We start from the raw sequence: 23,874 nt of genomic DNA on the forward strand, positions 1-23,874 counted from the left end.
CAAATGAGTTAATCAAATGCAATATACAGATAATTTCTCTCTAACAATATCTAATGCGTGGGCATGTACGCAAGATAAGAATGGATACAGAATTATGCAAAAACAGTGAGCATATGATAACAATCAAAATAGCATAATTTCTATCTTCTCACGCATGCAATCTCTCTTGCAAAAACAGTAAAACAAGTATGCAAAATGTTCTCTAAACAGCCCTATACAATAAAATGCAATGCTATGGTTTTCTGAATGTTGCCTCTTATTTATAGCATAGAGAATAGGCAGTTACATTCGTTGTAAAACAGTTTAAACAGTTAAACAATTAAACCAGATTTCAGTTATAATAAATAACAGACTAGTTAATCGATTAAGACTCTTCGTTAATCGATTAACGAAGCAACAGAATGATACAGAATATAGTTCAAACAGAAAACACACATTTAATAGAAAAGCAGTTGCGTTAATAGATTAAGTTACCACGTTAATCGATTAACTGGAACATTTATACATATTTTCAAATGGTAAACTTCTCATATGTTATGCACAATATATATACATGTTCTACTAATTGTATTATGCCTAATATGCACATATAACATGTATGATAGATGCATGAACATAAAATTAACTAGATGATATGTCTCATGGATATGATATGACAATTAATATGGCTTAAGAGACTACCACCTAGGTTCACCTAACCTCTACTCACTTACTACGGCACACATCCCAGACTACTTAGATTATAGACTCAAATTACGTCCTAGTCTAAATATGACCAAATGAGCATAAGGCATGTTGATTATTGAGCCATCTTCAAGCTCTGATAGAACCTTGTCTTCATCAAAACATAGGCAAAGACATGCTAGTGTTATCCTTGACACTTTGCACTTTCAATAACCTGATCCCATGTGGTTACCAGGATTTCTAGATTCATCAAGTAAAATGTCAAGGTTAAATCTATTGTATGTAAGCATTGAGAGATTTTCTTTTAAACTTCAATTTCTGATTTGCAACGTCTCGCAAGTATTGCATATAGTAGGTTGACATAAATTATCTTTCGAGCAATTACATGAGCTACAAGAGTAGATTAAGTTTAAGGTTTCATTTTCTAGTTTTACCTCATCTAACTATTTTTTGCATTTTAATAATTTGTTGTTCATCCAATAGGATTACTCGTTTTCTATCAATGTTAATCCTGACAAGCTTTTTAAGTTCTTCATGTAATTCAACATATGCATTATATAACTCATCATATGTAGGAGAGTCATTAGTAGAAGATGAAGTATCAAAATATACCTCATTTGCATCATCTTGTCCACTAGAGCTGCAAGCTTCTTGTGTTTTGACAATATGGTATAGTTTTGCAGACTCCTCATCATCTGATGCACTCGATGTAGTTTCCTCCTCTGGAGCATCCCACATGATTTATGCTCTTTTCGATTTGAAATCTCGAGGAGTGCTCTTTTCAGATTCAACCTTCTTGAGATAGGTTGGACATTGTAGCCTCATGTGTCCAACCTTCCAACATTTATGGTAAGTAAAGCACTCCTTTGGGATCTTGCCCTTTTTGGTTGAGTCTCACGCTTATTTCTTCTGAAACCTCTTGAATCCCCCTATTTTCTTCAATAATTTTCCAAATTTATGAACTAGGAGATTCATGGTTTCTTCGTCCAGGTCGGAATCAGAATCATCATCCTCTTCTTGATCTTGCGAACTGGATGCCTTAAGAGAGATGCATTTCTTCTTCTAGTCTGAATCTTCGTTCATGGTCAAACGCCCTAACTCCATCTCATGTTCCTGGAGTTTGCCAAATAGAGTCACTAAAAGCATGGAATCTTAGTCTTTTGACTCCATGATTGCTGTTACTTTCGATTGCCATTTCCTATCATGACAACGCAAAACTTTGTTAGTTAAGTCTCCTTTAGCAATAGTTTTATCTAGGGCAACTAAATGGTTAACAACTTGAGTAAATTGCTTTTGTATTTCACTAATTGATTCATTTAATAATAGCTCATATTCATGTGTTAGCGCATTTAGTCTAGTGCTTAACCTCGGTCGTCCCTTCGTGAGTCACTTGTAAAGTGCCCCATATTTCTTTAGCTTTTTGGCACTGTGACACCCTAAAGAATTCATTTTATGATAGGGCCGATATGATAATGTTTTTGGCACGTAGGTTATGCTGAACCTTTTTGCGCTCATCATCAGTCCAAAAACTTGTTGGTTTCTCTTTAGGTTCATCGTCCACTAAGTGAAGTGGAACAAAAGGACCATTGACCACAGATTCCCAAATGTCCGTGTCAATCGCCTCAGTGAATATTTTCGTGTGCACCTTCAAGTAGGCGTACCCCTCGCCATTGAAAATTGGAGGGCGGTTGATGGATGCACCATCACTGTCAAACGGGTTTGTGGAACCCATCGTAGGATCAAACGCAAACACGGTCAAGCTAGCACTTTCTTACTAGCTTTGATACCACTTGTTGGATATCACCATGTCATAATACACCTAGAAGGGGGTTGAATAGGTGTCGCAGATCACTTACTCTGCTTTTCCTATATTTGCACAAAAACTAAAATAGACTACAGTTAATCGATTATGCTTGGTCTTAATCGATTAAATAGTGCTTCGGACATAATCGATTATGCTTGTGGATAATGATTATCCTGATACTTACATAACTTGATTCTTTGGTTTCTTGCACAGGAAGTTACTAATTACTGATTCTTTACACATTTAATTGATTTATGAGATTACAGAAAGACAATAAACAGATTATAGCACGCAACTCATATTAACACAATTAATCAACAAAGTAAAGACGAAAAGTAAAGAGATTATGGATTAGAAAGAGGTGCACGAGGAATTTTATCCTGGTTCATTTGTGGTCCACTGCAAACTACATTCAGGCCTCCCCTTCTGGTCTCGGGAGATTTTTCGTCATTATTGGAATTGTAAGTTTTAAAAACACATTTCCAATTACAAAACCAGAAAAACTAAGTCGATCCTTACTTAGCCCCTATGAGCTTGACAACCTAGGTTTGACCTAACTAAATTGCCTACTAGGATCTCATATCCTTTCGCGATCGGCACCAGCCTTGGTATCGCTCGAACTAAGACATCTTAGCCTCTGAGAAGATAATCAAGATCTCTCTTATAGTGAAGCAATTCACGAAGAGATCAACTTCCTTGTTCAAACAGAATGTATTGAGTTGACTTGAGTACTTAATACTCAGATTCAACAATTGAAAACTCAATCTAAAACACAAAGTAGAAAATCCACAAGAACCTAATTCTAAATGAAAGTTAATGCATTAGGTTTTGCAAAAATGATTCACACTCTTTTCAGAAAATATTTTCCTCAGAAATCTCTCAAAGAAATCAAGAACAAGATGCAAGAATTCAATGCATACAAAACTAGAGACAACATGCAATGATCTTAATATCTAAGCCTAAATCGGAATGCTTTCACTCCCTTGGTTTTCTAGATACACTTTCGCACTGTAATGCAATCTGTGAAAATGTATGCTCTCTAATAATTTTTGAAATATGCAAGTTATGCCACATTGGCAAGAATTACATCATTTATACTAATCCTACTGATACTGATATTAATCGATTATTCTTCCATTCAATCAATTAACAGGTTGTTAAAAATCAGTTTTATGTTAAGTCTTAATCGATTATATGGTGTCTTAATCAATTAACGTGCTAAAAACATCAAATCAGTTAGTAACTAAATTCTAGATAATTGATTATAGAAACTACTTAATCGATTATACTGAGTTAAAATTGTTTTTCTTGATTTATGATAAACTACCTATATGATATGCACATGCTATTCATAGCTTTTCAAAATATATTATCTTTAATGCATGAGACTATTTGTGTATGCATGATCCTACTTATCATAAGATATCTAGATGTTATGTCTCAATTTTAGGCTTATTCACATTTAGTTCTTGTGAGACTTTCCACCTAGGTTTACCTAACCTAGATTTAATCTAAGGAAATCATCTTAAGACTTCTAATACAAGTAAATATAATAAAGCCCTAAGTCTATAGATGCAACCTATGAGTCTTTGACTCGTTGTTTGTTGTATGATCTTCAAGCTTTCTTGTATGTGTGTTTTCTTCATCAAAACTTCGGTTAGTCTTAAATGTGCAGGTCTTGACTCTTTGCACTTTGAATAGGTAAGACCTGCACATTTACCGAATACTTATTATATTTTGCCTTCATTTTATAGCCATAGTACCAAGAAACGACTCATAACTCCCAATCCATTTCTCAAGTGTCACCAGTTTATACAATGTATATAGAAGATATCACACAAGTTAACCTCATCATCTTCTTAGTGATATCATAATTGTTTTCAAGAATTGAATAAAACATTTTCATTCTTTCAATCATCATTCTTTGGGATACCATCTTACATCAAAACAAAATCAACATCTCTCTAACCTAGTCTCTTAAACTCCTTTTCGGATATTAATGCACTTTCAAGAATAACGTAGATGGAGTTCCACCTAGTAGAAACTTCTAATTTCACAAAACACTCATATTGTATTCTAGTTTCCTTGACTTAGATTCTAAACCTATCCAACCAATTAGGAGATTCACAAACATATCCAATTGCGCTCCTAATTTTATTGATTGAATCATGCAAGTTTTTCAACCCCCACAAGATTGATAATATATCCACAATATCTAACATGTATTTGTTCTCCCGTAAGAATTATAATCCTTTGTTCTACCTTTTAAGTATGATATGGCAACACCATTTAAGGATAGATTATCTATAGTTAAGGTGAAAAATCTGCTTATCATTATCAATTGGCCAACATTTTTCATTTTTTTGTTAATCGTCTCTCCCTTGTGATTCTTAATTGTATGAAAATTACGAATCCTTTTATGCAACTCCCAATTATCTTTAATGAAATTAGACTAAGGTAAATATAATTCAAAACTTGCATTAAAATCCAACAATTAGTTGTTAAACTTACACCTTTGTTTGATTGAAGAAACATACTACTAACCTTATGTTTCTCATTCATGTAAAGACTCCAACATTCCATAGAAATTTTAATCTTACACATTATTTAGAGTTTGGGACACACATGACACAACATTCATAAATAATGGAATCCCTCCCGCTCAATAAACTTAAAAGGTAACTCACCTTCAGTTATCATATTAGCTAGAGAATTTTTACATGCATTTGTATAAAAAACAACACCAACAAGAGTTCTACCTATTCCTTTCCCACCCTCTTTTTTCAATGATTGGAGGGAAATGGTCTTTTTGACTAATATCGAAATGGTGTGTGGGAATAATCAACCTCAAATGCATTTTTCTTTTGTTGTCAACCCTGAAAGCTTCCTCTTTATTCAAACCATTTCCCCTCTCAGTATGAGTTCATTCACATGTTTGACTCAACTTTCACCATTACCTTCTCAAGGCATCCATTACTTTCATCATGTAAGGTGCAAAACTACATGTAATCTAAAACAACGAGAGATATATTGAGTACAGAGCAGCAGGTTTGGGATGAAGATAACAAGTCCCAAATTGATGTCCTCAACCATGTCTCGCCTAATAGTATAGTCCCATATAATCTATTTTGTTTCACCAAGAGGAATGAAAAGACACATAAGAATAAATATTTTTAATGACATACGTGACACTATACTATTTGGAAGAACAGGGCTGGGGACGACAACTTGGGACAACTGATCTTCATCCACAAGTCTTAAAAGTCAAGATCTAGTGAGAGTAAAAGGTCAAATGTCATATTCATGGGAGAGATACCTGTTGTGAGAGCAACCGTACAACCTGGAAAGTATTAGTTGATACCCTTGGTTATATAAAAAATATATGTCATCATCTATATTAATTGAATGTAAGAGTTTCAGAATGATGTTTTGTTATTACCTACCTGTTATATGCCTTTTAGATTACATGTTTATTTATCCATTTTTATCATCATCGATAGCCCCAACATGTTAACAATGGACTAACAATGTTTTGGTCTAGTAGTATAAGATCTTACTAGATCTCCAAATTGACCAAAAGATAAAATGTTCATTCCTGAGAGCGACACTTATTAGGAGAAACAATCACACATCCCGAAAGTTATTTTCTCCTTACCCATAACATGAGAGGATACTCTTCTATATACAAAAAAAAAACATGTTAACGATGTTCAAAGGGTGACTACAGTTATTTTCCTATAAGTTTCTCAGTACCTAACAACACTTTGTATTATATATATATATGCCTTGTTTCTTATTTCGATTTTGTTATTCGAAAACACATGAGTTGGTCGAAAATTGTAGCGATATATTAGCAATTGCCAATTGAGATTGAAGGAAGGTGGAAGTTAAGCAAATCAAAAGTGCCTTGTGGCTCCTAGCTATATTGAAATCATTTGTTAATAGCCACTATTGCATGTTAGACTTTTAAAACTTTTATGAGCCTTTAATGGTTCATAAGAACCCCTTAATTTAGGACTTTAACATTATGACATTCACATATGATAAAATAATAGAGTAAGGAATAGCTAGTTCTATTTGTGTTTCCCTTTATGTAGTTTTTGGTTGCCTTTGTTCTCACCTCTTCGCTTTCCCTTTATATGTTCCTTGATGATTAGGGACTCGATTTCCTTCCTTCTCTATATGGCACTACACTTTCTTTACTTACCTACTAATGCTCCTTTAATTCTCACTTTGTGTTCCTATTCATGAGATATCAAATGATGGCATAGAATATGATGTTTTTCCAATGCATGAGTGCCTATATTTATATAAGGGTTTAGCAGGAGCTATTGGAGAAAGTAACTCCTCCACTTTCATGGAAACTACCCATGAAGAAAGAGGGGAGGGAGTTAACAACACCCCACTAGTTTGATCCATCTATTGCCAACTATCACCACATTAGGCACTTTCATTCAAACTAGTAACTTTCAAGAACATGAACCACTAATTAGAATTAATCTAACAATCTCTCACTTGGTCCATTTCATGACTTGAAGATTCATGACTTTAATTGTGCACTTTAATTGAACCTTACAAATCATCATCCTTAATTGAATTGAAATAGTTGAATCATTGCGGTCACAAATTATATGAGGCAACCTGATCCCTTCCATGTATCACAACCAATTCAACTCAACCAACTTTAATTTGAGTCTTCATTTACCTTTCGAAGACTCACCAAGTTATCTCATTAAAACTATATAAGTACAATCTTTAATATGGTTAACGTAAACTTTAATTACGGAAATGAAATTTTTATTGAATTCAAATGTGTCATACAATGGTAAGCAAACATCTATGTATGTATATATACATCATATAATATCACATTAACAAGGACTTATCTATAATGCCCATCCTTTATACATGGCCAATGTAAATTTTTGGCGGCAATCCCATAGTTAATGGATTCGCTACCATTAGATTGGTATCAATATGCTCTATATACACTTTGTCATTCCGTACTTCTTCTTTAACTGACATGAACTTTAAATCCATATGTTTGGTACCTCTCGAATATCTGTCATTCTTAGAAAAGAATACAGCTGCAGAATTATCACAATAAAACTTCAGCGGCCTAGCTACACTACACTGTCTATAATGTCAAGCTCTGAAGTAAAGTTCAGAAGCCACAATGCATGATTTGTGGCATCAAAGCATGCCACAAACTCAGCCTCCATGGTGGATGTAGCAATTAAAAATTGTCTACCACTTCTCCATAAAATGGCTCCTCCACCCATTAGGAAAACATACCCAAACGTAGATTTCCTTGAGTCTACACATCCTGCATAGTCTGGATCCAAATAACTGATCACCTCAAGGTGATATAACCTTCTATACATGAGCATGTGATCCTTAATGCCTTGCAAATATCTGAGAACCTTCTTTGCAGCCTTCCAGTGGTCCATTTCGGGTTTACCTTGATATCGACCTAACATTTCAAAAGTAAAGTTGATATCCGGCTGAGTGCATGTCTGAGCATACATTAAACTCCCAACCACTGATGCATAGGGAATTGATTCCATTTCCTTACGTTCCAAATCATTCCTTGGACATTGCTTTTCACTGAATTTATCCCCTTTCTGGATTGGAACTATCCCTAAGGAGCACTTTTCCATTCTGAATCTTTCTAATACCTTATTGGTATATCCTATCTGAGACAATCCTAACAATCCTTGTGATCTATCAAGGAATATTTCTATTCCTATCACATAGGATGCCTCACCCATATCCTTCATTTCAAAATTATTAGAGAGAAACGTCTTTATATCATGTAACAATCCTTTATCATTTGCAGCAAGCAGAATATCAACAACATATAGGACTAATATTATAAATTTGCTCCCACTAACTTTCATGTAGATACATCAGTCAACAGTGTTTTCCACAAATCCATATGACGTAATGGTATCATTAAAGTTTATATACCTTTGTCTAGAAGCTTGTTTAAGTCTGTATATTGACTTATTTAATTTACACACTAGATTTTCCTTTCCTATGGTCATGAACCATTCGGGTTGGTTCATATAAACTTTCTCATTTAAGTCATCATTCATAAAAGCGATATTTACGTCCATTTGGTGAAGCTCTAAGTCATAATCAGCTACCAAAGTCATAACAATTCTTAAATAATCTTTCTTAGATATTGGAGATAAAGTTTCTTTGTAGTCAATGCCCTCTTTTTGAGTGAAACCTTTAGCGACAAGTTTAGCCTTATATCTTTCAATGTTGTCTTTTGAGTCACGCTTGGTCTTAAAGACCCATTTACAGCCAACTTGAACCCTCGGGAAACTCAACTAGATCCCAAACCTTATTATCGTCCATTGATTTCAACTCTTATTTCATAGCATTGAGCCACTTTTCAGAATTGTCACTTTCAATGACTTGTATGACTGAGACTGGATCCTTATCAATGCTCAAGTCACATTCATGTTCAAGTGAATATACAATATAATCGTCAGAAGTAGTTGGTCTTCTTTGTCTTTCAGACCTTCTTAATGTTATTTCTTGTGGTTCTTCCATCATTTGATCATTAGTAACTTCATTAATCGACTCATTAATTATTTGTTCATCTTGTGGGTTTTGGATATTATCTTGTTGTCTCTGTGTGTTATTTGATGGTAATATAACTAGAGGAACAACCTCAGGAGGCGTCTTTGGTGAAGAAGATTCATCAGAAGTCTCCATAATATCCACCTTTCGTGATTTATCACTCCCACTGGTTTGAGCATTCTCAATGAAACTAGCAATTCCAGACTCAACTATTCTCGTACTATGGTTAGGACAATAAAATATGTACCCTTTGACTTTTCCAGAGAGCCGCTAAAGAAACCACTAATGGTTATTGCATCAAGTTTCTTTTCATGTGGGTTGTACACTTTTACTTCTGTTGGACAACACCAAATATGGAGATGTCTTAAACTGGGTTTCCTACCAGTCCATAACTTATAGGGAGTTTTAGGAACTGCCTTACTGGGAGCCTTATTTAGCAGATACACAGTCGTCCTTAATGCGTACATCACAATGACTCAACATTGACCTAACCATTTTCATTAGAGTGCGATTATGCATTTCAGTCACACCATTTTGTTGCGGTGTGTAAGGCATAATGTATTGAGTATATATGCCTCGACTTTCGAAAAACTTTGCAAATGGTCTTGGACATTATCCATTCTCATTATATTTTCTATAATATTCACCACCTCTATCAAACCTCACAACTTTAACCTTCTTTTCAAGTTGCCTTTCAACCTGATCAATAAATACCTTTAGGACATCCAATGATTGTGATTTTTCATGCAACAAATATAGGTGCAATAACGTGAGTAATCGTCTATAAAAATGATGAAATACTTTTCACCACCCCAAGATGGAACATCAAAAGGAGCACAAATATTTGTGTGTATCAATTCAAGAAGTTGGCTACTTCTTGTGGTTGGGTTCTTTGATATGTGTTTAGTTTGTTTTCCTTTAGTACAATCTAAACAAACATCGCAATCACCAAAATCTAATAGAGCTAAAATATCACTTTTTGTTAACCTCATTATCCTTTCTATGGATATATGGCCTAATATTTTATGCCACAAGTAAGCTGAATTCTTATCAAAATCTTTAAGCTTGCTACCAACATCATGTTCAACACTAAATAAAGATTCTTTAAATTTAAAATCAAGATTGAAGCAATATAAAACATTCATTAATGTACCAAAACCGAAATAGTACAAATGTTTACATAATTTAAACCCAGAATGCTCAATCTTAAAATTAAAACCTATACAATCTAGTATAGCAATAGAAACCAAGTTCCTGGAACATTTAGGAACATAAAGACACTTTTCTAGATTTAAATAGTTTCCACTATCTAGGATCCATTTGTATGTCCCAATTCCATGAACTCGTGCCTTCATTTTGTTTTCCATGTAAAGAAACTTCTCAGTTTCATGGGTTTAGATCGAAAGAAATCTCTGCATAATATGTGATACATGAGTTGTTACACCAGAGTTTAACCTCCAAGTAATATTAGAAACCTCAATAAGAAATAATTTATCTATAACAGAAACAAAATGTTTACCTTTCTTTTCGAACCATTTCTTCCTTTTAGGATAATACTTCTTATAGTGTCTATTCTTCATATAAAAGAAGCACTTCATTTCTTTATGGATTTTCCCTTCTTTAATGGGGATCTTTTCCTTCCCCTTTCCTTTGTTCCTATTGCTTGGCTTGAATCTGCTGGTGCTACTTGGCTCCTGAATGGACAAGTGAATAAAGTCATTCTTAATTTTCTTTAACCTCCTCCTCTCCCGGTATTACCTGGCTCCTTAATGGACATGTGAATGGAGTCATTCTTAATTTACTTTAACCTCCCCTCCTCCTGAATGAGCATGACCTTTACTTCTTGAAAATTTCATTTCTCCTTTATGGTGTTATAGGTCACCTGGAATTGGCCAAACTCAACAGGAAGGGAGTTAATGATGAATTGTACCAAGAATGCTTCTGTCACCTCCATCCTCATTCCTTTCATTTTTGCAGTCAGATTTGCCATGCTAGTTACATGATCATGAATGGGTTGCGACTAGTCAAACTTCTTGGTCGTCAGCTTTGTCATGATATTTCCCATACAAACTTATCAGTAATGTCTGATTGGGAGGGAGTCATAAGGTGGTATGATGATGAAAATGGATGACTTAACGATTGGAGTGTAGGAGGTCGTGGGTTCGAGTCCCACGATCAACAAAAAATGGGAGTTATAAGGTGGTTTGATGGTTAGGGTGAATGAGGTTGACGGTGGAGTCTCACCCACACCAAAATACTAACATATTAATAATTGCCGATAAAAAATGTCTGATTGGGAGTACTCCTTGATCATTCTCATAAATTCTCTTGCATTATTCGTCTTAGGCATAGACGGTTTGACATTGTCAGAGACTAACATTTTCATCAAGCTAAGACTCAACTTGTTTGACCGCTCCAAGCCTCATACAGAGTCTTGTCTGCCTCCGAGCTAGTCTCAGTTTATGGTTGGTACATTATCCATAATGATGGCCAAGTCCAACTTCATAACACCCAGTGAGAACTGGATCTATTCGGACCAATCAGCATAGTTCAGTCTGTTGAACTTGACACATCCGTTGTCTAAGGCGAATGCATGGAATGAAGCTGAAATAAGACATGCTCACACTTTAATGTTTTGAATAAATCTTTATGGATTCAAGCAAACTTTTATTCATGCACTTAATTTATCTTTGTATAAAATTTAAATGTATTAAACTTTAATTAATGATGTCCAATATTATTCTTTATTGGATAATTAATCATACTTTTTAAACATGCATATTATCTTTGGATAAACGAATACAAACAAGTATGTTTAAAAACTTTAATGTCATTAAATACATGCAGTGATCCACCTTTGGGTGATCAAAATATGTGTTATAATTAATGAACAAACCTAATTAATTATTCTTGCAGCATCATAATCTTAATTACATGCAATGATCCACCTTTTGGTGATCAAAATATGCATCATAATTAATAAATAAACATAATTTATTTTCCTTATAACATCATAATCTTAATTGTAATTTATGTACACTTAAAATATTATTAGCAATTTAATACATCTAGCATTCATGTTAGAGGAGTATTGAATTTAACATTCTTACAAAATAGCATCAGCCCAAACAAATAACATGAATTATTATACTGAAATATGTTATTTTCATTCTTAAAATTTTGATATGAGAAAATAATGATGCACTGTTACTTTGGAAGTCACAATATAAAATCCAATAGTAAACACGTTTCCAATTCGGTCATAAAATTAAAACATGATTCTCAAATCATTTTATAAACAAAGTATGTTGTACTATAGATGCATGTTTATTCATGTATACATTATTCATTTCTAGAAATACAAGGAATGTCATAATGTTCATAGTTTGATGCTCTGATACAAATTGTTAGACTTTTAAAACTTTTATAAGTCTTTGATGGTTCATAAGAACCCCTTAATTTAGGACCTTAACATTACAACATTAATATCTGATAAAATAATAGAGTAAGGAATAGTTGGTTCCATTTGTGTTTCCATTTATGCACTTTCTAGTTGCATTTCTGGTTGTCTTTGTTCTCACCTCTCCACATTCCCCTTGTGCATTCCTTCATATTATGAACTCGGTTTCCTTCATTCTCTATATGGCACTACACTTTCTTTACTTAGTAACTAATGTTTCTCTAATTCTCACTTTGTGTTTCTATTTATGAGATAGCAAATGATTGCATGAAATAAAATGATTTTCTAATGCATGAGTGTGTCTCTTTATAGAAGGGTTTAAGAGGAGTTATTGGATAAAGTAACTCCTCCATTCTCACGGAAACTACCTATGAAATGGAAGGAGAGAGAGTTAACAACCCTCTTAATTTTTATCGTTATCAATGTGCTTATGGTGAGGCGATTGTGGTTTCAAACTCAGTATGTAATCATAAAGTCACTTATTGAGCATTGAAATGCACACCATGGATGAAGCAGAGATAACGCAGTATACAAAGACTAATTGTGAAAGTCACGAAGACACAAAGCAGAGACGACGAAGGCACTATGTAGAGCAAATAGACCGAGAGTTACAAATGAGGTAACTTAGGTCTTCTATCTCAAACTTTATAACCCTTCATATACCCTTGTTTATTATTAATGGAAAAAATAATAAATTATATATTAATTTTATATTTATTGGATAATCATAAACAAAAGATATATAAAGTATTATACATATTAGAATAGAAGATGTGTTCGCTATAAGAGTAAAACTGGAACCCATAAGTTTTTGCTCTCTACTTTTAAACACACTCATTCTTTGTAAACAAGCATAAGAAACCAAATTAATTCACTTCAGTTTGGAGAAGTTAACTTCCAACAAAAAAACCGAAACCAATCAAAAAAATAAAAGACAATAAACATATAATGTAATATTAAACTATTTATGAGTATAACAAGACGATTGTTTATAAGTGTAAAGTTGGTTCCCAAAATTGAATATTCGATTCCTAAAAGTAATATTTATTGGAAGAAATAATCATAAACTCAAAAATATTTATTTCCTTATCTATAAAATGAAAAATACTTTTAGTAGTACAAAAAAATTATTTATGAGTACTTACATATTCACCAATAGTAGTAGATTCACACTCACGACCCTATAGCTATGAGTCAATTTCTTACTAACTATATCAACTGTTGACAAATATATTATAAACTAATCAATAGATTATTGTGCAAAGAACAACAACCGTTGAAGGAACATATACAATACACTATTATTGGTTAACACTAACATAATCAATAATAAAATCTAAAAACGACAACTATTGTAGTACTTCAAAAGTGATATAACATAATGTCTTCGAAGAGGCAATGACTTATTATTTTGATGGGCAATATTTTCAAATATAGCTGTCATTGTTAATGCATTTGAATATTCTTATATTTTTATCAATAGAACTATTATTCAAGTATCTCATCAAAACAATAATACAATAAAATAATAAACTTTAAAAAAAATAGGTGAATAAATTTTCTGATATTTAAAAAAATATAAAATTGTTTTCATTGCTTAACAAATAATTATAAAGTAATTACTTATTTTGGTCCTCATTTTTTGTAGGTACTAATTTAGTCCATTAATAATTTTAAGTTACATTTTCGTCTCTAACAAATTCAACGTTAGATCATGTTAGTCCTCTTGTCATCTTGGGTTTCCGTTAACTGTGACAAATTAAGTGTTGACGTGTGGTCTACTAGATGGTTCTATATGTACAAGTTGTCATGTAACAAATTTGCAAGTAGTAGTTTTTTTTTTGCCCCTCACAAGACGACGTCGTTTTCTAAAATAATATTTTTAAACAAATAATAGTTTTTTAATAAAAAATAAAAGTTTGAATAAAAAAATTAAAAAATATTATTATAAATTTTTTAATAAAATAAAATAACTTTATTTAATAAAATACTTTTTTATTGAATTTTTAATTTTTTTTTAAAAATTTCTCTTCATCTTCTTCGGTCCATCTTCTTCATCAGATCTTACTGAGAGGTAGAGATGGAGATGTCGATAAGGTAGAGGATTTGGATGAGAAGATATGGTAAAGAGGATGGCGGAGAAGATGAAGAGAAGATTTTATTTTTAATTTTAAAAATTTTATAAAAAAGTTTATTCTACTAAAAAATTGTTTTAATTTATTAAAAGTTTTATAATAAATGTTTTCCTAAAAAAATTATTAATTTTTTTTTATTTAGAAAATTTATTTTAAAAAGCGACGATGTTTTGTAAGAGGAAAAAAATTTAAAAAAAATTCGCTTGCCGACATAACAACTTGTACATGTAGGACCATCCAACATGACACGTCAACACTTAATGTGTCATGCGAATAAATCTGTTACAGTTAGCGTAGCCGAGATGACGAAAGAATTAACGTGACTCGATTGAATTTGTTGAGGACGAAAATGTCACTTAAAACTTTTTAAGCACTAAATTAGTACTCACGAGAAAAATGAGAGATACGATATTAAACACAAATAATCAATTTGTCACATAACAAATAGGAATACTAACTTGGTAATTCTCATTCTTTTTATACACACTAGCGTTTCGATTCGACAGATATTTTGTGTCTGCCAACCCGCATTCTTATTTTATGATATTAAGTATTAAATTTGTATTTTTTTATTTTAGAGAATTATAATGTTTTTTATTGGGTGTTATAATTTTTTGTATTTATTATAATATTCAACTTAAAGTGAGATGTATTAATTATAGTTATCTAATATTATATGGTTTTATTTTAGAAATAAATAGAATTATGGTGGTAGTTATTTCAAATTTTGACTTTATATAGTACTAGTCTGTACAAGCACTTCGTGTCTGCCGACAAATATTGCATGATATTATATATTCAATTTTTATATATTATATTTTTTTATTTATGACAATGTTTAATTTAAAGTGAGATATATAGTTAATTAATGTATTAGTGGTAGTTGCTTAGGATTATATAGTTTTTTTGTAAAAATTAAATAATATTAAGGGCAATATAGGAAATGAAAATTACACCATAATGAAAATTACACCATAATGAAAATTAGATATAGATATATAGTATAGATATAGATAAATTATGATAATTTTATTTTGGTACTTTTTATATTATTGTATTAATTAATTTCTAAAACTAAATTATCATTATTTAAATATCATAATATTAATTGAGTGAAAGAGAAAGATGATGTGTCCTGATAATTGCAAAGATAATTCTACAAAATATTTGAAACTATTGAGAAATTTATTGTTAATAAACGTTAACTAAGTTTCTTAGTTGTGACTTTTTTTAAGAGGGTCCTATAGGCTATAAAGGTGATTCAGGGTAGTAATATTTTATTAAATAAGATTTTTTAATATAAAAGTTTTTAAGTGAGTTAGGTCAAACATTAAAACTTATCTGACGTCAATAATAAAATTCAAACTCACATCATGTATGAGGTAATTTTTTACCAACTAGTTAGCCTTCACTATCTTAATTTTTTTTCCTTATATATATATATATATGCTTAAAGCTACTTTTTTTATAATAAAAAACATATTTTCATAGAAAAACTACATATACTTAAAGATTCCAAATGAATGGTTGAATTATTATGTTGCCAAAAATATATGCTTGAACACATAATAAAAATCTTTAACATTTGATTTAAAATAGTAGAAAGTCTTTATTAAATTTTAAATTCATATTAACAAATTAATGATGCTAATCTAAATAAATAACATTTTCTTAAATAGAGATGAAAACAAGTCAAACTTAGGTTTTACTTAGTTTATTTTGATAAAAGTTTATTCAAAACTAGATTCGAGTTCGATAAATATTGTTTTTCCAAGTCGAACTTGATTTCAATTGACGATCTGTTTGGTTCAACACATCGCCTAAAATTGGTTTTAGTTCAATGCGAGATCATGACCTCTTTAGTTCAACTTAATAGTTTGATTCCTCAAATTGAATAATGATTATTTATTTAATATAGATAAACATAAAAATTATATATGTGTATATACTCAATTTTAATTCATTTATCTAATATGTTCAATTTTTTTTGCTCAAATTCAATTATTTTGGTTCATAAATTAAATTTATAAAACTACATGAGGAATATATTTCGGAACATATATTAGGTTCATTCTATTCAGTGTTGGCCATAATTTTAATAAAGGTGCCTCTAAATTTTTATTTTTCATCTTTACTTTGAAATTACAGTCTATATGTACATATTTTTTTCACATTCATGGTTTATGTGTTTAGGATACTTATTATTAATTAAAAAAACAATGTAATATGTACATAATGTTAGTATCAAGATTTATATACAATGATTATATTATCTATTGTTCATTTAAATTATTTTTATTAAAATGATGAATAATGTCATATAATAATAATAATAATGTATAAAACTCATACTTGTATACACACAAAAATAAAAGTGAATTCGCATTAATTTAATCTCGATAGAAATACAAGTAACCGTTCTAGGCCATGATGCATAAAAGCACCCCACTATTGAAATTGAAATATAGGATCTCATAAAGGAATAAGAGTGAATGAAACTTCATAAGGATGAAGATGACACCTCAATGAATTAAATTAACCAGGAAGTGAAACTGTAACACATTCATTACTTCACCTCATTTTCCATCTATTCTCTTCTCATAAAACACACTCACGTAAAAAAAACCACTCATCATTAAACACAGACACTAGTGGTATTTCACACCACTATTCCATAAGGCTAAAACCTCAAACACCATTTCATTTGATCAATTTCACAAACAGGTTGTGGTCGTTATTATTTTGATTATGGGGGACAATCAAGAAGTGGAGAGCAGCGATTTCACTTCCGAGGACGAAGGCACAAAGGATTATCGACGCGGTGGTTACCACGCTGTTCGAATTGGCGACAGTTTCAAGAGTGGTCGCTATGTTATTCAGAGCAAGCTTGGTTGGGGTCACTTTTCCACTGTTTGGCTCGCTTGGGATACCCAATACTCTGTATATCTCTTTCTCACTATCAAAATTGTTTCTTTTTATTGGGTTTCGTTTTTCCAATTTCGTAGTTGTGAATTGTAGCAGCTTTGTTAGTTCAGTTATATGGTACCAGTTTTCTAATTTGTGGTTGCAGTTGCGTTTAACGCAATTGCGGATAATTGCGGGAAAATGCAGTCGTGGAGACTCTCAAAATTGTATTATTGCGATTGGGGAGTGTAATTTAAAACACTGTATGGTACAATAATTTGTAATCTATAAAGAATACAAGACATGATCAATAATAATTATTTTCATAATCGTGAAAACAGGAGCATTTTCTTTTGATATTTTGATCTTTTTGCCCAAAATTGATGTTTGAGTTTGAATCATTCTGATCAGGGGGGATTCAAAATTATAGGAGAAAAAAATGAAAAATCATTAACTATTTCCTGCCAATAGGTTTGTTTTTGTTCAGTACTTCAGTTATATGGTGGTCTCATTAGTTTATAATCTACAAAGAATAGAAGGAATTGTCATTTGGCAGCTGCCAACTATTTATTTGTTTTTGTCTGAAGAAATGGGAATAATTATATATGCTTTTAGCCATAGCCCAATCATTTACCTGTTTTCTGAGAATTAATCGCTACACCTTTTTCGCCTAAATATGGTACCCGTTAAGCATTTCATTGGCTGCTAGTTATGCTTAATAGAATTTTGAATGCATGACAACTTACCATGGGTACCATAACCATCACAGTACCGTAGCAATTCCCTTGTTATTTGCATCATTGGTACGACTATGTTTTTTGTGTATGGAGATCTGTAGAAATATGTGGCTTTGAAAGTTCAGAAGAGTGCTCAGCATTACACAGAGGCAGCCCTAGATGAGATAACAATTTTGCAACAGATTGCAGAGGGAGATCAGGATGATAAGAAATGTGTGGTGAAGCTTTTGGATCATTTCAAGCATTGTGGTCCAAATGGGCAGCATGTTTGCATGGTGTTTGAGTGCCTTGGGGAAAATCTTTTAACTCTTATCAAATATTCTGATTATCGTGGAATACCTATCAACATGGTTAAAGAGATATGCTTTCATATTCTGGTTGGACTGGATTACTTACATAAGCAACTTTCTATCATACATACTGACTTGAAACCTGAAAACATCCTCCTTTTGTCAACCATGGATCCATCTAAGGATCCTAGAAAGTCTGGTGCTCCTCGTATTCTTAATAATACTAAAGATAAGACGGTAATGGAGTCAGGAGCTGCAAAAGACACAAAGACATCAAATGGAGATTTGATTACGAATCATAAGAAAAAGATCAAAAGAAAAGCTAAGCAAGCAGCTCTTGGATGTGTGGAGAAGGATGCTTCTGAAGGAGTTAATGGTAATCCCGAAACCTCTGATGCTGTGGAATCTTCACCAAATGTAAGTTCTCCAGGCACTAGTGGGTTGTTGGATACCGATGGAACAAACTCAAAAGAGCGGGGTAACAAAAAAGAAAGCCGTACAATGAGACAGAAGTTGTTGGCATCATCTGATCTCAAGTGCAAGCTAGTTGACTTTGGTAATGCTTGCTGGACATATAAACAGTTCACAAATGATATCCAGACAAGACAATATCGGTGCCCAGAGGTTGTCCTTGGATCAAAATATTCTACTTCTGCAGATCTTTGGTCTTTCGCTTGCATTTGCTTTGAGCTGGCTACTGGAGATGTGCTATTTGATCCCCACACTGGCGACAACTTCGATAGGGATGAGGTATGTATATTTTGTTTACTTATTATATGTTATATTTGATCTTTCTAACTTTCTTCAGTGAAATTTTAGGTTTTGTAGTCCTTGAATTTACAGAAAGGAGGTTACATTTCAATGAAATAAATTAATAATAATATTTTCAAAGTCACTCGTGTTGATAATGGCAATAAACCTACAATCTACACTAGCATTGGAGGTCCCTGACCAGTTCTGTCATTGGTCTGAGTTTTACAACTATGCTTTTCATCTGAGTTCAAATAAATCTATTTTTAAGAATACCTTTTCTGCCTTGAAGTTTTTATAGGTTCTCTGTCTGAGGAAGATACATTATCCTCTTTTTTCCTTATGTCTCTGCATTCCTTCTAGTAAAACGTGCAACTCTTCTTTTGTATGAAATCTTTGGTGTCTGGTATTGATTCAGTTGTGCGATAAAATTGAATTTACGAAGTCAGAATTGTTATTCTCTTTGGTTTACAAATAGAACTATTATAAATTTGAATTTCAAGTTTCATCTTCTATCTTCTATGTTATACATTCAAGCCAACTCACTTGGTTTTTTTTGCTGTTGGAGCTGATGCTGTACTAGAACATCTCGAATTTGACTTGTTAACACCTTTGTCTTACCTTTCAAGTTATTAGATTGCTCCTATCCAGATGACAACATTACCTTGAAATTGAAAACAATGCTAACAATAAATACTAATAACCAAATTCTTAATATGCAAACGTCAATATGTAACAAAACTCGTAAATGATGACATGATTATTGCTTTGCTCAGCTACTCCAGAGCAAAGAAAATTCCTTGGGATGAACTACTCCTAGGTTGAAGACATGCTTCTAGTTATCTACGCACTTAGAAATCTTCTGAATCTGAACCACTGGGTCCCAAAATGATGTAGCCCTATATCGTCAATAGTGTGCTATAGACAGTGACAGAACCATAAATTTTTGGTAATGGGGGCAAAGATAACATATAAGCTTAAATGTTTAAATAGTGGAAACAAAGATAGCATACAAATATAAAAGTTTAAGTAGTTGCCGTAAGTATAATATACAAATACAAAAATTTAGGAGTGGAATTAACAAATATCTATCATGTAATAAAAAAGTTCAAAATTGTAGTGGCCTCACTATGCAATAATTGGGTCCGTCCCTGGCTATATCAGCATTGTGTGTGCAGGTCGTCATGCACACTGCATCACAGAGCACATTCAGTTGCGTCAGCTACCTTAATGTGGAATTGAAGTTACTGCTCATTTTTAATTATTTCCTCATTTATTAGCGTTTTTCGGCATTCCCCTCTCTCAAATGATGTTGCAATTTTTTTAATAAATATTTTCCTCAGTTTTTTCAGGTGAGCCACGGCACAATGACAAGACTTGTTGCCTTATGAGTTGGATGTCATGGGCTCAAATCCTGGAAACAATCTCTCTACTATGCGGTGGTAAGGGTGTGTTTATATATATACCCTCCCGGACCCATTAAGTGGGAGTCTCGTGCACTGGGCCACCCTTTTTGTTTTTTCTTATGATTTAACCCTCACTTTAACTCAATCTCTATTTTGCCAAGAGTAGTCAATCCTAGATAACCGCATGGGGCGATTGACCTAAAACAACGCAACAACAGTATAGCTGATAGTGGGATGGCTGCTATAACTTAGATAGCAGTTATAGTAAAACATTATTTTTCATATACATACTAATCATTGATACAGAATTAAAAATTTACTGATGCGACTACAATTAATGTGAAGATAACTAATAACAATAAGTGCATAATAACTAAAACCATAACAATACGAACGTGGGTTTGGCCAGAGAAAGCTGAAAAAAATTGAAATTGACTAAGAAGCGGCATGAAACAGGTGTGGGATGCAGGGAACTTGTGAAAACAGAATGCAGAAAGTGTGAAACAGATGTAGCTTGCTAGGAACCTATTTAGTCAATCCATGATTCGCCGCTCCACGAAAACACGATGCAATGCTGTAGTGTGATACTGATGCATCTATGTAATAGCAGTGCTATAATATGCTATTGCCTATAGTGCTTGGAACTTATTGAAATGGGGAGAACTTGCATTTGTGAGTGCAGAAAGCTGTGAAAACCCCTCCCCATGCTATGGGTAAAATTGAGATCTATTGACTTTTACTGCTGGAAAACAAGATATTTGATGATATAAAGTGGGCAAAACTACCCTATCATGTGATATCCATGCTTCTGAGTTGAGAGACCATAACCTCATAATCCTACTTCAGTACCCTTCATGAGATTCCAATCAGTAGCCCAGGAAATCATTTGATTAAGAACATCAACCCCTGCAGTAAACCAGATAGGAATATCGCTTTCCTTGCCTAACTCATTGATGGGCTTTAAACCTAGACCTAGACTCATCATTCCCCCTATCTATGAAGTACCTTATCTAAGAAATCTTGTCTGACCTAATCATAGGCCTTCTCTAAATCTAGCTTGAATATAAACCACGATTTCCTTTTCTCATTATTCACCACCTCATTTACAACTAGAAGCACTTTATCCAAAACTTGTCTTTCTGCTATAAAAGTACCCCGATTTCCCGAATGTGTTTAGTTAACCAGTCTTGTGGGATGATACTTCTCTCCCTAATCTACCTGTCCTTTGTGGGCTCTTGAGTGATTAAAGCAGAGTTCATACTCATTCTAACCTTATAGTTGCTATTGAATTCTGCTATCAACTTTGAGATGGCTTCCTTTAACTACATCCCCACAATTCTGGAAAGTAAATTGCGAAACCAACACATTGCTCCAAACAGCTCTGTGAAAGGGCTTCACGGCCTGTTAGCTTGATCTTGTGATGGCGTTGTGATTTTATATGCTGTTTAAACTTGCCACCCAGTATTTGTTTTTAATGCTATTTCGAGTTTAAGCCTGGCTACTATTGGCTTCTTTTGAAACTTTATTTATAACACTTCATCCAGCAAGATTTTATGCTCCCAGTGTCAATGACATGGCTTGCTTTGTTTGCTGTAAAGTTACAACTTACTGAATTTCCTTATGCATTCCACTGTTAACATAACAATTCTACTGTTTGGGGATTAACCATGTTTTTTTCCTTTTATTATGTAGTTTTTTCTTCTGTGCTCAAATTTTGAAAACTGACTTTTTTTATGCTTGCATTTGTGCTTCAGTATGGATTTTAGTTTCTTATGCAAGTTTGTTCTATCTTTATTTTTATCTCAGGACCACTTAGCTTTAATGATGGAACTTCTTGGAATGATGCCACGGAAGGTAGTAATATTTTCTACTCATTTCTAAGCTCCTGTCTTCATTACGGCCATGGCTAATTTCATTATGCAAATTATGATTCTCAGATTGCACTAGGGGGCCGTTATTCCCGTGATTTCTTTAATAGATATGGTGATTTGAGGCATATCCGGCGATTGCGATTCTGGCCGTTGAACAAGGTCCTCATGGAGAAATATGATTTCAGTGAGCAAGATGCAAATGACCTGACTGACTTTCTGGTTCCAATCCTTGAATTTGTTCCTGAGAAACGGCCCACTGCTGGTCAATGCCTTCTCCATCCATGGATGAATGCAGGTCCACGCCTTCTGGAGCCGTCTTTGTCTTCTTCTAATCACAACGGAGCTGCAGATGCTACCATTTCTGACCAAAAGAGAAAAGACAAAGATGAGAGAGAGGCCATGGAGGCAGGAATGGGAAATATTGCTATCAACTCAGAAGCTAAACCACTCTTACCTTCTCCATCTAAGAAAGCCTTCCAAGGCAGCCACAAATAGTTCATTTAGCTATTACTCTATTCTTTGTGACTGTTTATGCACTTACTGAGCATGCCCCCTGCATTGTTTTTCTCATTCAATGATGACACTGGAAATTGTTTTAGGGTCCATTTGCGAGTTGAATTTTGGATTAGAATGAATGGAAAAGGAAGGTTTTAGAGTCATCTCACAAATGTATTTCATAGGTCTTATGTTCTCCCCTCCGAAATCCAACTCGCAAACAGACCCTTAGGGGATAATTGGTTAAACCGTGAATTGGTTGATGGGGTAGGACATGTTTGACAAAGGTAGCTGGGTTCAACTTCAACATTTTAAACCAAGTTGAATGCTGAGCTCTCCCTGTTAAGGCTACCATTCTGATATACTCATGCTTAATTGCTTATGATAGGTCAAAGATCTTTCCTTTGACTTATTTGTGAACTGTGTTCATTCTCATATCCCCTTGTACTAATTGATTTAAAACATTAAAAGACATTTTCAAGTTATTTTTCATTCTTAGTCTCGTAGCTTTGTTTCTAATCTGCAGCATTTCATTATCTCATTATGTGGATGCCTCTTGCATGAGGCACCATTTTTTTATAATGTTGTTAGAAAGCAAAAAGGTTTCTTTTTCAATCATATTACTAAACATTTTTCTTCTAATCAAGGGTGAATTTCTCTGTTGCAATGTTGTTAAAGTTAGAGGTGCCCCATGGCTGAAAATCTCTCTAGTAATCTCCAGTTCTGGAATATAAAGCAATCAAA

General features: G+C 33.1%; 1 pseudogene; it reads left to right on the forward strand.

Annotated features, from left to right (window-relative positions):
* Positions 1–17,170: 17,170 nt before the first annotated feature.
* On the forward strand, positions 17,171–23,233 carry LOC109337603 (annotated as a pseudogene).
* Positions 23,234–23,874: the final 641 nt, after the last annotated feature.

The sequence above is a fragment of the Lupinus angustifolius genome, unplaced genomic scaffold (genome assembly GCF_001865875.1).
Source record: "Lupinus angustifolius cultivar Tanjil unplaced genomic scaffold, LupAngTanjil_v1.0 Scaffold_8_292, whole genome shotgun sequence".
Lineage (NCBI taxonomy): Eukaryota > Viridiplantae > Streptophyta > Magnoliopsida > Fabales > Fabaceae > Lupinus > Lupinus angustifolius.